Source organism: Oryzias latipes, chromosome 21, assembly GCF_002234675.1.
Source record: "Oryzias latipes chromosome 21, ASM223467v1".
Lineage (NCBI taxonomy): Eukaryota > Metazoa > Chordata > Actinopteri > Beloniformes > Adrianichthyidae > Oryzias > Oryzias latipes.
In genome coordinates this window covers 9,276,590-9,289,593 of record NC_019879.2, presented here as the reverse complement: position 1 = coordinate 9,289,593, position 13,004 = coordinate 9,276,590, and the positions used below count along the sequence as shown (strand labels likewise).

Below are 13,004 nucleotides of genomic sequence, written 5' to 3'. Positions count from 1 at the left end.
ATTTGGATGAAGCTCATCTGCTGGACTATTTAAGCATGTAGTTGTAGAGTTAGATAAGCTCAGTCGTCTTTAAGGGTTCTGGTACATCGCCTGTCCGTCCTGGGGGGGGGGGGGGGGGGATCCCTCCTTCATGTGGACATCTCTGAGTTTTCTTCCTTTTTTTCCCGAAATCTGTTTTTTTAAGAGTTTTTCCTTACCACGAAGGAGGGTCTAAGGGCAGGGATGTCCCGTTTAGTTTAGCCATTACCTAGTGAATTATATGACCTCATGTTCTTTATGATTTAATGTTTATTATACAAAAACCGGTGTGAAGCCCATTGAGATTGTAATATTGGGCTATATACCGGTAAATAAAATTGAATTGAATTGAAATATCTTTACATTGGTTCTAAACTAAAAAGACCCACTATGACGAAAATCGTGTTTTTGGTGCTTTTACCGTGTTCTTGTAGCGTTTTTCTCATGGATGACATTTATAAAGATAATTGAGTATTTTCTTCTTTCTAATTTGTTGTGACTCAGTTGTTGGAAAAAGCTTCTAGTGGTGATATGGGATCTACAACGGCAAGTCACAGGCTTCCTGCTCGGCTCCATTCTGATGCATCCACTTGCAGACAAATACTTCCATGAACGTCTTTCTTCTTCTGGACTGGCACCTGACTCCAAACTGTACGCCTGAAGAGCTCCAGTATTGCTCAACATTTGTGTTAGGTTGGGGGTGTAAGGGGCTGTAGGCTAGAGGGAGAGAGTATAAGATGAATAGAGGATAGATGACGGAAAGAGCGGGTAGGCTTACTCCACGCCAACAGACCTGACCACAACTTGGAGGCAAATTTCAAACCAACCCATGCTGCTCTGCAGAAACTGTCTTAAAAATGACATAATTTTTTGGTTTTTTTTTTTGCTAAAAGCGGCATAATCATAATTGAAAGACCACTGAGAACACTTATATATCAAAAAATGATTGAAGTGGGACTTTAAGAAAATTTGAAAATATTTAGAGTGAGATCAGAGATTATTGACAGACATTAATAACGTCGCCCATTATGCTAACGTGTGGCTTCTAAACAGTCATATTTTTAGGATTCCCAATCTCTGGTTTTAAATAAATATAGGCTGCAAAAAAATTAGGCCTGAACGCAACATTGAAATTGTTCCCTCAAATTAATAGTTTCAGTCCACAAATTGGTATTTTGTGTGCATAAATAAATGTTTTGTGGGCACAGTTTTAAGTGGGCACAAATTGCTATTTTTTCTGCACAAATTAATTTGTTTTGCTGCAGAAACTAGCATTTTGTGGCAATGTTTTAATATTTTGTGCAGCAAAATTATCATTTTGTTGACTCAAATAACCATCTTATTATCATTTTTGGGCCGAAATCAGCAATCTGTGTGCACAAGTTTGTATTTTTGGTGCATAAATTAGCATTTTCTGGGCCCAAATTAGCACTTTGTGCACAATTTAGATTTTTGCAGTAGTTGATTATAATAAAATATAAATTTGTCTGCTCAAAATAGCATTTAGTAGGCATTAAGTAGCATTCTGTATGTACAAATTAGCAATTTGTGTGCAGAAATTTGTCTTTTATGGCCACAAATTAGTAGTTGATACTAAAATAATAATTTGTGCGCACAAATTGCTAATTTCTGCCCACTAAACGCTCAGTGGTGTGCATAAAATGCTGATAAAATGCTAATATGTGCCCACAGAATAATTATTTATGTGCACATAATACTAAATTGTGGCCACAGAATGCTAAGTTGTGCCTCCAAAATGTTAATAACATGCTAATTTGTGGCCACAAAATAGTCATTTGAGGGAACAATGTTTTTTTAATGTCATTTCCAGGGCTCTGTAATTAAAAAAAAGGTAATTAATGGCAACTAATGAGAAAAGTAGTGATTTTAGACCGACTACCATCCTTCACTCTTCAGGAGCTGATAAGTTTGCAAGCTGTGAGCATAAAAGCTTCATGCAGGAATGTAAGCTGATGACTGAAATGACAAAACTCTGCATTATTTCAAATCCTTCAATGACTGACAGGTTACTATGTAAGATAAAAGGCCGAGCTCTGTTGGCTTCCAGGTCTTACTTTGTCTCCCACCTTTGCAGCCATCAAAGTGAAACTAAACAGAGGTGTTAAGCTACATGAAAGGTACCAGAGGTAGAAGAGGAATTTAAAGCAGACGAGAAGGAGTGCATCGGCGCGGTTAAATCCCTGTTGTTTGTTGAGGAGACGACAATGTGGCAGAGTTTATCGCAGAGGAGATGAAGCAGGAATGAGTTCAAGCATCCGTCACCCAGCGTCGTGTGGTCACTTAAATCAAGGGCCACACTTTGAATCTTTATTTCATCAGGAATCGTATGTCTGTTGTGAGGCTTTTATCGTTTCATTAAGCTAAGCACAGAAATGAGGAGATATGTGATAAAAGCAGTAAAAGCCTTTATGAACAAACAAAAAAACTTACAGTTTTAGGTGTTTTAGGCTTTACTTCTGACCTATGGTTACTTAAGAAAACACAAAAATGATAAAAATAGATGAGAAGATAATAAAAGTAAGTCACTAAATCACAGTGCTTTGGTCTTGACATTAAAAAACAGACTCTACTGCAAAAACAAAATCTCACCAAGTATTTTTGTTTAGTTCCTACTTTATACTAATATTTTGTTACACTTGATTTAAGACAAAACTATTTGTCTTAGAAGGAAATAAAAAAAAATTGTAAACAGAAAATTTGAAACTGAAAAAGATTCAAGATTCATCATTATGCTTTTCAAAGTATGTATTTGTTTATTTTTCATTTTTTTCTTTTGAGTTTTAGCGCCAGTTCTTTTAAGCTTTCACTTTCGTATTCGGTTTTCAAAACTTTTGGCCCCGATTTGGTTCCATACATATGAAGGCCAAGCTCCAAACCACCCGGCTGCTCTGCATCACATCTGCACCGTGCAGAAAACAGAAACTCTAATTCAGTCCCATGAAAGTTCAGCCTGCTCGAAGAATACAATATAATTTAAAATGTCGAGTGATTTCAGGCCTGAAGGTCATCAAACCTGCGCTCGGTTGCTATTGTCTTAATTTGGGATAATGCAGCCTAATTCAGTATGCTTGATCGGCATCACTGGTGGGCTGTTAGTCAAGATGTGTTCACTCTCTGTTTTATTCCAGCTTTATTGAGATTTAATGGGACAAGGAAAACGTTAAGCTTTCAAACACAACAGCTCTGGAATTTTGGCTTTATGCAAAAACACAAAGCGTGTGTGTGAGTCTGCACACGAATGAAGTCGCTAAGACTCTTTTGCTCTCTGGAGCTTCATTAATAAAGGCCATGTCACACATCCACTGGGTGCATTTTGTGCATATTGCTCAGAGGAAAATTGGTCACATGTGAATATACGTGGAAAAGTGAGAAAAGTTGTGGTCTTCACGTGAAATTTTCACAGATATATCACGAATGAACCGTTAAAACCATGGAAGAAGTACGAATAACCCACGCATAGAACACGTAAATCAACGTCGAACATGAACCATGCGTGAACATTGTGCTATTTGTATGTTATTTGTTAGTAATCAGTGCGCCAATGACATAATTTGAACGTGATATGTGTGCCGTATACGCGACATCAAAGTATTACATCAGTGGTACATGTGTAAAAAGTCTGTCAGACATAGATGAACATGTGTGAAAAAGTTGATTTCCTTAACAATTGCATAAAAACTACGTGAAAACTCTATTAACTGCATAAATCTCAACCAACCAAAGAATTTTAAACAGCTCAAAACTGAATTCATGTAAATTCTCTGCATACATCAAGAAGCACTGAATTATGTAAATCACGCGTGTATCACGAAAGACCGAAATGTCATACGTGGAAAATGTGCAAAATGTACATAGTGGCTGTGTGGCACGGCCTTCACAAGACCAGCTAAAAGCTTCTATCACTTGATCCAACTATCCTATCATGTGATTTACAATCTATTATGTGCGTTAATGTAACATATGCCTCGTTACGTTAAGGAACATTTGGAAATTGGAGCCTTGAATAAATCTTCAGCTCCTACATCCAACTGATTATCTGCAAACAAACAATGTTTCGTTGAGTGCATGGCTCTGCGGCTTTCTCCATCTGGACGATTGTGTGTGACAGCTTCCCCTTAAATTACTAATATCAATCTGCCACAGCGGGGGAACTCAGCTGTCACCGGCCCCATGGGGGTCCATGTCAAAGCAGCCAGCCTTCAAAACAAAGCCATCAAAATGCTGAGTCTTCTCATCACCTGATCACAGTAATCTCCACGTTTCGGATATATCAAAATAATGAGCCATCTTGAAAGCTATTAACAGCCAAAAGGAGGGCGGAAAGTAAGGGGTTCTGGGTCAGTTCTGCTCGACTCCGCCCCCTAATCTCCCCCTGCAGCAGGGACTGACAGACGTTAGCACCAAGGGCTCCCAATCTGCTCCCTTGATCAGTGGGAGTCTGCCTAAGCGTATTCTCCCTCCTCTTGACCGGCTGTTTGCCCCCGGCGAAACCATCACTTGCACTCCATCCAGCCGCTTATTGACAATCTTCACCACAGGATCGCTTTTGCTCCTTTAGAAAGCACGGCTTCTGTTTTGTAGCCTAATTCAATCAATGTCAGCAAGAAACACACACACATACAGATGACAGCAGTGACAGAACCCCACAGGTATCCTGAAGAAACCCCCTTTCTGAAGATCAGAGTTCCTTCAGCATTGGTGCTACAAAAAGATCTTTATGTAAACACAAAAGATCATGCACACTATGAAACCAGGCAACGGTAATCACAGAAAAGCTGTGTAGTCAATTATTAGATTCACAGTTGCTGTCATAACTCCCCCGGAGTTAATTTGATTTCCTCTCAGGCTGTATATATCAGTTCCCCAACTGTGTTTATAGCAGACATGGTGTGCACCCTCCGCACTGCAGAGCACTGTGTGTTTAGCCCTGTAGACTTCACAATGAAATTACAGCATGAGGAATGCTTTCAATTCAGCACAATCATCAGGCATGTGAAGACAGCATTCAATTCTGGAGAAGCTGTTAAAGGTGCCCTCAAAAGCTTGACCTACATTGAATTTTTTTCGACACTCCCTTGTTATTTGAACTTTTGTCACAAAACTATTCGATTCCTATCATAATTTGTGGTTCACGATACGATTCATTGCCGATATTGGTTTGTTCTGAACGATCCGATCCACAGACCTAAAATTGAGTTTTAGCCAAAACGTCAACCAGTGGGACTCAGAGGTAAATATCTGGGTACAGTGCAGGTGATGTTTTTCAGATTCCATGTTCCTCTTGGAAGATAATTAAGTGTAAAGGAAATATGTGTCCAAACAAACAAGTAAACAAGAATGCATGTCAAATTCATTCACATTTTGGTTTCCTAAAGTTCAGCACACTGTTTTTCCACATCCAACTAATCCAAAGGGAACATTTTAAGAACATTCTAGCACACTGTATGGTCACGTATTTAATGGCACGATTAAATGAAATGAGTGATGGACTATTCATTTTTTGCTGACATCACATGTGTGATGTCTGCTGTGATTATATATATTGATATAATTGATTTATTTTATTTGGATAAAAATTTCAATGGTTTAAATTGATTCGATTAACAACGTTGCCTCAGACGGATCAATCTAATTGGATGACAGGAAATATGAGTCAATCCATTGATGAAGTCCAATACACCCCTGATAAATACAATGGATTTTTCCTATATTTTAGACAAACAAACTGAATCCAGACCAAAAAAAAACAGTAAGCACAGATATGACAGTTGGTATGATCAAATGTTTTAAACATTGTTGAATGATAGGCCCAAATGTTCAAAGATCATGGCTCTGTTTTCACGTGGCTCATTACAAATATTCCCACTGCAATTAGTGTCACATGCAAATTGGTGTCACACTGAGAGTGGTGCACGCAGCCCAACAGTTCTCCAAATATTTGCAAACCAATGAGAAGAGGACGTGAGTGGAGAGTTGAACAAAAGGAGCCGTGTGTGTGTTTCAGCACCACGGACAGTTCCCCGTGACTCTGCTTCGTCCCAATCGCACACAACTGGGGGATTCATCGGGGCGCCGTGCATCCAGAGAGAAACCCACCAACAAATGTGGCCTGGAGGTTTTTATTATTTATTTATTTATTTATTTATTTATTTATTTATTTATTTATTTATCTATTTATTTATTTATTTATTTATTCAAGAAATTCTACGTGAAGTTTCGGCTCACCTCTAAGCGGGAAAGTGCGCACGTGAGAGCGCACGCGCGCCTTTACGTTCGCTTAGAGTGGATGGAACACCATGATCACGCGGAGAGAACAACTGCTGTCGGGATTCCTGCGTCATGCCTCGGCATTCAAAGTGGTCCCACCCATTGGGCAGCCTCGTCTGTACAGTATCGGCGTTTAGCACACGTGTGCTCCAAACCGGGTCAAGTGTGAAGCCAAGGATTCCGGTTCAAGTCTATTTCCCCCCCCCCCCGCAAGGTGGGCAGGATTTTATTTCATTTTATTCAAATGGAGTTTAAAGGCAACAGTGACGCACTCTCACGCGCAATCATTGAAAATTGTATCAGTCCACGAGAAAGGATCAAGGACGAGCGGCAAGTTTGAGGGTGATCTTTTTATTTTTATTTTTGCGCGCCTCCTTTGCGCAGCTGAGCGGATCCAGCTCATCCAGCGCTTCATCCAGACACTTTGCATTGAATTATACTCAGACACTTTGCATTGAATTATACTGACAGAAGCTGTACTCCCCCCCCCTCCCCGCCCCGTGCGCGCGCGCCTTTAGTTTATCTAAATCCTCTCCCCTTTGAGCTCTGAGCCCCGCAGCCGGGTGAAGGAGACCGCACTGCAGAGGGCTGGAGAATCCCGTGATCGTAGCAAACGCACCATAATAAGCCAACTCTACCAGACTGAAACCAATAATAAAGGAAGAAAAGAAAAGGTAAAAAGGGGGGGGACAGATAAAGGAGAAGAAGGGGAGGTGGAGGGAATTTAGTCTCACACTGCGACACATCCTTACTTTAATTATTCATCAAATCCTTTTATGAATGTTTAAATCCTCTTTTAACATACTCTTTTGCTGCAGTGGAGCCGAACTATTGAGTTGATTTGAAATGAAAATAAAAAAGAATGGCTGTTTTTTTATAAATATAACTGCCAAAAGTGCGAGACAGAAATGCACTGTCACTCCTAATTACTTGACCATAGAGTCTGTTTGAAGTAAGGCCCCGCAAACTTTCTGAAATGCCACGCAAAAAAAGAAAAAGTGGCGTTTTGTCCGCAGGCAGGAGATGAGGCGAGCTGGCCTACCTTCAAATCGATTCCAAAGCGGTGCGGCGCCGTGTGTCAGTCAGCGGGAAAGGCTTTGGACATCACAACTCCTGGTCAATACAGAAAACAATGTTTCCACGGAGCAGGTGCGAGTCTTTGACCAGGTTGCCCATTCATCCAGGTGAAGAGTTTAAATCCAAACGCAAAGGGGGAAAAGGAGGATTTTTGTTTCTGTCCTGTGAAGAAGTGTGCCAAGCGCGCTCCAGCGCAGATGGGACTTTACGCTTGAAATTAAAGCAGATCAACGCAAGCAAAAAAAAAACCAAAAAAAAAACACTACTGGCAGTAAAACATGATTATGGCGAGACGACTTTACGAAAAAGAAAAAGATTTGACCAAAACATCTAACAGACAATTCTCAAATCATGCTCAATTATCCTCTCTCGGTGCGCTTGACCATCCAAAACGCACTCGTTAGTGCGATCCCGGCTCAGCCGCGCCGCCGTGGAGATGGGATGGGGAAGAGGGGGGTGGGTGGGTGGGAGGAAATGTATGAATATAATAGCCAAATCCAATGGGGGGGTTCCTTCACAGCTCCGCTCTGTGGATGCAATGCTCACGATGAGAGGAGGCTCTGCGCGGTCCTAGTGCACCACCCGATAACAGCCAGCCGTGCTGCTGCACCTACAGCCCGTCAGCCTCATCGATTAAACAGTGGAATGGGGGAGGAAGGGGGAGGTCGAGAAATTCCAGCAGACATCTACAACTCAACTCAAAACTGGTCAACTCAGAGGGATGCGCAAAAAGAGGCGCTCGCGCACTGAGGATGGAGGAGCAAAGAAGATGGAGGGATGACAAAGAAATGAAAAGGTTTGTGTGGTTGGGAGGTCTGGTGATTCAATCTTTTTACTTACAAAAAATATATTTTTAAATTTATTTTTCAATAAAATGTATGTTTCTATGCCTTCTGATTCTTTCAATCATTTGAGTTTAGGAGAATTTAGCTTTTAAAGAATATTTAAAAACTTGTGGTCATTTTTTTTTCTTAGGATTAGTGTTGAAATAAAACTTTTTTTTATCTGTTTAACCCTTGTGCTATCTTAGACGACCCCACCCTTACATTGACGTGTTCTCCCTATCATGACAAAGGTGGATAAAGGTGGAAAGTGCCTAGGATGGCACAAGGGTTACGGAAGAGCTGTGATCTTCAACTTTTTTCAGGACGGTTTAATGTCCGACATTATTTTCACGGACCGGTCAGTGCAAAAGTTTCTGTTTAATATTTTTTAGCTTCCTGTTTCTGAAAAACCTAATTTTTTAATTAAAAAAAGCTACTACAAGAAATTCAGTTTAAGAAAATCTGACAACATTCGTAGATTTTTGTTCTGTTTTGTTATTTGCACTTGCCTACCTAATTCACCCATATTCTCCTTTTCCTCTGATCAGAAACATCTTCAGCAGGTTGGCAACTTTTTAAAAAGGAATCTTCATTCAATTGATAATGTTTGCGGCGTCTTTAAACGTAGACTTTGTGATGAAGATTTTATCTAACGTCAAAGTGGATGCCAACAGTCAGATGCTAACTTTAGCTGCAACTGACTTTTGAGGTGTGATGGATAAATAAAACAAAATAAAATGACACAACCATCGTAAAACTGGTATTATTCCATTTTCCATTTATGTCTTTGTTTTCCTCATTTGACCTGGAATCTGGATCAAACTGTACGGCTGGATAGCTCCAACATTGCTCGCCATTTTTGTTGCACCGGTAATGTTAGGTGGGGGCCATGAGGGGCTGTAAGCTAGTGGGACAGAATGTAAACATGATGGATGAAATGCCAACAGTCCCGCCCCTAACTCAGAGGTGAATTTCTGAAAATTTCCAGCTGCTCTGCAGAAACTATGTCCTAGAAAGCAACATTTTTTTTTTTTATATTTAGGTTAAAAAAGGCATAATCCTAATTAAAAGAAACATATATCAAAAGATGATAGAGGTGGAAAAAAGACATTTTACTTATTTGTGTGATCTCATCATCTATGAAGTTGGCTTTAACGTACATAGAAACAAATTAAATCTGACATAAGAAGCTTTTTGTTGGCTCCATCCAAATCTTTCAAATTTTTACGTGTCTTTCATAAACTTGAGGATTTCTCATCTTATCCTCTAATCCATCTAAATCTAAATCATCCTAAGTAATCTAAATTACCGTAATTTCCGGACTACAAGCCGCTACTTTTTTCCTGCGCTTACAGCCCTGCGGCTTATTCAGTGACGCGGCTAATTTATGGATTTAATTAGCGGCTGCCATGTACGTACTTTCGAACTCAGTAAATAGTTTGAATTCTCTATCTCACACCAAGCACAAGGCATTTATATTCAACACACCTCTAAGCAGCCAAACAGCATGGACTTGACTTCAGGTCTTAGACACTTCAGTCATGGTTCAACAAAATGAAACACGCATGCCCGGCCGCATCCCAGAACCCTTTGGTGCCATTAGACCCAACGTGCACCAGATCGCCGCTACAATATGATGAAGCTTTCAAGTTAAAAGCAATCGTTAAAAGCAGCGTAAAAAAGTCCACCGTCACCAACGGGTTTGGAAAAGCCGGTTTGCTGCGTGACGGAGAGAACAGCGCATGGAGTGAATTTACACTCCATTTACGGTTTCTAAGGAAACCGTAAAAGCGGAATTTTGCTTTGAAAAACTCACAGCCTCCATGTGAGCTGGAGACATCTTCTCCTGCTGATTGAGCTGCGGGGCCGATGGCAGTCTGAAGGCTCCCACACGTAACAACGCATCCGCCCCTCATACACAAAACGTACAGTATTAAGTCCTATTGCTCTGCACAGAAACGATTTGCTCCATCCACCGTCGCAACGGGGACGAAGTGCTCCTCCCTGAAGCCGCCCTGGCCAGAGGTGTCGGGGTAGATAGGAAGGGGAGACAAGGAGCGCGCGGGGCGGGAGCGGAGCGCTAAGGCTTCTGAATTCTGACGCACGCGCCGCACTGAGGCGCGCGTATCGCGCTGAGGCGCGCGCTTTTCAGTCGCCGCTGCTTTATTTTACCGTTGTGTTTTTTAACCAGCCCTGTTACTCCCATAACGCTGCCGCGACACAAGCGGAAGGAGAGCTTTTCCCGTTCACCCCTCCATGCACTGCTGATACTTGGTCATTCTTAAACACGTACAACAGAATGGCGAGCCGGGCATTGGCCCCGCCTTTAGCCCCTAAGACTCATGGGAAATGTGGAATCGCGGATGTAAATTTCCTCATCATAACTGAGGGATGTAATGTTGATCATATGGTTACTGTTTGTAATTTTATGTATGATACCTAGATTGTCAATAAGTAAAAAAAAAATGAAATAAAAACACCATAACTGAGGAACTTGTGAACAGAATAGTCCCATGCTGTTTGACAGATGTCGACACACTCAAATACATGAGCCAGAGGCAAAGCTGGCACCACCCACAATGTGCTAATGAATCGCACTCACTCTGGGATGCTGGCCGTGACCTGTCTGGATGACAATATCGCCTAACAAGCGGCTTGTACTCAGACGCGGCTTGTGTATGTATAAAACTAATTAAACACGTGAAAATGGGTGGGTGCGGCTTGTAATCGGGTGCGCTTTGTAGTCCGGAATTTACGGTAGTTTCAATATGTCAAAGTTCTTTTTCATCTCTTATGTATTTTCCATGTTTTTATCAAAAACAGTCTTTGCATTTCTTTATTACTATCTGGCAAAAGAATCTTCCACAGATATTTTACATAAATGTGGTTATTTGTATGCCTTTACCACCACAGGTAAAGCTAAAGTGAACAGGTATTTTTTTATTGTAGATTTAAAAAAAGAAGGATTAAACATAACTAATATCCTTTTACTTTATATCTTAAAAACACATTGAAGTTTATAAAAAATCATAATTCAGTTTATTAGGTAGTTAAATCATGACTCAGTTTATTAGGTACTTGGAACAATATTTTAAAGCTAATTGATGGAGCAGTTCAAAACGTTTTTGATCATTTTTATTTTTGCTATTCAACTATCAGAAAAAATAATGATTCTGTGTTTTTTTGTTTTTTTTGAGGCAATACCTGATGATGAAATTTACCAAGGACATTGTCCGACATCACCATCAACCGATGTGAACACACCGGAGGACATCAAGAGATTTTCTTTCTTGCTCATTTGTTTATTGGTTTGATTTTCCCTTATATCTGACAGTACCGTTCTAGAGAGCATCATAAAAATGGCGGTCTAGCAGAGCGCAATTTGCAGAATTGTGTGACATTTGACCACAGCATGAACAGTTCACAATGATCTACACCCCTTCATTTAGGAAGCTTTTTTCCTTCTTTGTGATTTAAAAACAATATGCTTTACAGTTTTCTTTTAGAAAGTGGCTTCCATCAACAAAACGATTAAATTGAGTCCTTTAGTTTCTTCAGATCTCTTTAGCAAATATGCATAGTGATGCATCTTTTAGAAAGTTTTCTTTTCAAAAGCATAATCATAATTTTTGAACTGACGGACGTAGAACATATTTTCTCCTAAATCCTGGATGACTGAATTTGAACTAACAGAATTTATTGGCATTTCAAAGAACGATTTGGAGAAATAGTAGTGTAAGCTAAATGAAATGAAAAATGCCTTTCCACATGTCCCCTTGAGGAAAGAAAGTGGAAAAAGAGAAGACAGAGCAAGGTGAGGTGATGCAGGCGGTTGAAACTCATCCAATGTTCATGAACCTGAATTTTGCAGAATATTGCAATAGTGCACATGTTAACAGTCTCTCCTCCACAGGAAAGAGCATGCACACCACACATTCCCATGAATGCGCCTGCAAAACACTGGTGTTGTATTCAGCTTTGTTTACTGCGAACAAATCCCTTCAGGGGCTCACATAATCAGATGCTGTGCATAGGTGCTGGAATGAGAGACCTCTCCTGTATTAATGAGGTGAAGTTGGATTCGAGTGTGCCGTGTATTAAAATATACTATTGCAAGGTCCTTTATTTGCCAGGAAACAAAAGGCTTTAAACTCTGAGGAGTTTATATTCATGTGTACTATATTTTTTGCACTATAGAGGGCACCGTATTATAATTTGCACCATTATGATGGGTCTATATTCAAATTGATGTCATAAAAGGCACCTCGAACTATATTAAGCGAGACAAAAGTCAGAGATAAGTCAGCCTGTCAGTCAGTCAGACTCTTATTAACCGTGTTCACAAAAACTATAAAACTTGTTTTTATAACATGCCACATGTTAGCTAAGGTGGAAGTGTTTGCAGCGTTAGCATGTTCACAATATCTGTAACTCCAGACCTTGTTTGTGACATGTAAAAAAAACAGACCGATAAGATGCCGCTAAAACCAACGTTAATGTAACTACGTTATCTCCAAATGTTGTTAGCAACACATAAAAGCCACAGTGCTACATGCAACATTGCCACATTACCATGTTCACAATACCTGTAATTACCAACGTTGTTTGCAACATGTAAAAAAACACACTGATACCGCTAAAACAAACATTATTGTGACAACGCCATCTCCCAATGTTGATAATAAAACGTAAAAAAAACACAGTCTGACACCGTTAAACGTGGATATTTACAGTGACACCCAAACTTGTCTGGAACTCGTAAACAATACAGACTGATAATTTGACAGAGTGCCATGT

At 40.1% G+C, this 13,004-nt stretch overlaps 1 protein-coding gene across 4 annotated transcripts in view; it reads right to left on the bottom strand.

The window, feature by feature from the left end:
* Positions 1-7,846, bottom strand: part of LOC101171037 (interleukin-1 receptor accessory protein-like 1-B) — a 231,567-nt gene extending 223,721 nt beyond the window's left edge. For 2 of the 4 annotated variants that reach the window (XM_023950643.1, XM_023950644.1), the window contains exon 1: positions 7,349-7,846. The gene's annotated coding sequence lies outside the window, so the exon portion shown is untranslated. The remainder of the gene's footprint in view (positions 1-7,348) is intronic. The other 2 variants (XM_023950645.1, XM_023950646.1) reach the window with 1 other exon arrangement.
* Positions 7,847-13,004: the final 5,158 nt, after the last annotated feature.